Source organism: Amia ocellicauda, chromosome 12 (genome assembly GCF_036373705.1).
Source record: "Amia ocellicauda isolate fAmiCal2 chromosome 12, fAmiCal2.hap1, whole genome shotgun sequence".
NCBI classification, from domain to species: domain Eukaryota; kingdom Metazoa; phylum Chordata; class Actinopteri; order Amiiformes; family Amiidae; genus Amia; species Amia ocellicauda.
In genome coordinates, this window is record NC_089861.1 from 27423364 (window position 1) to 27424240 (window position 877).

The 877-nt window shown below is 49.7% G+C and overlaps 1 non-coding gene across 1 annotated transcript; it reads right to left on the reverse strand.

Moving 5' to 3' along the window:
• Nucleotides 1-343: 343 nt before the first annotated feature.
• LOC136765492 (small nucleolar RNA SNORD29) lies at nucleotides 344-409 on the reverse strand. Its single transcript, XR_010821681.1, has one exon. It is a non-coding gene; the product is annotated as a small nucleolar RNA SNORD29 (small nucleolar RNA).
• Between the last annotated feature and the right edge of the window lie 468 nt (nucleotides 410-877).

The following is an 877-nucleotide window of genomic DNA, read 5'->3' on the forward strand; positions in this document are numbered from 1 at the left end:
CTGTCAGTTATTTTCTCGCTCAGCACGAGTTCTAAGATGAACGAGATTCCAATAGAAAATCATCATGTGTGCAGAGCCCCCCCACCCACTGCCCAGTCTCTACAGAGAGACTAACAATTTCAGGCTCCAGCACGATTACCTGCTCCACAGACCACAATACAATCCACCCCCACACAAGACCCATGCACTCTCTCAGGGACTAGCTGGTGAGTTTACCATCACAAAGCCGCCCTCCTGCAGTACCATGCCAGTCCACCAGAGCACTAGGCAAGAGAGGGAGAGGTACCCTTACCCTGCTGCTGTATAGGGTGGGGTTGGACTAAAGCACCCCCTCACTGGTATTTAGTCTCAAAAGTTCAAGCCTTTTCACAGCAATTCACAATGAGCTAGATAGCTTCATCACTGGACTGTGCACCCCCCCCTCCCCCCAGAAATACTGCCATCAACTGTACAAGATGGCACCAACCAGCCTACCCCCATTAAGTGTTGAATGCATCTGAAGAAACCCACCTCATGCACGGGACAGCTACAGCAGTGCTGGACCTGAGAACATCAACAGGGCTTCATTAGTTACAAGCACTTCCATAGACCTTAAACATAAAAGCCAAAACCAGTCATCTCTGCCCCCAACCATGTCTCCACAGTCTGATCAGCACTTTGGGGACTTCAGTTGCAATGAGACAAATCTGCCATCCACAAGAGTAATGGGCCGACACCCAGATCATCCTTTCAAACTGGACATGGAGCAGAAACACACCCCATCCTTCAAACAGAAACCCCAACCCAGAGGCTCTATGGGGCGGTTCCTCCGATTTAATTTTAAAAACACGACCAACCAAGGTCTACCAGCCTACCTGCTCTATTCCCATGGAATCAA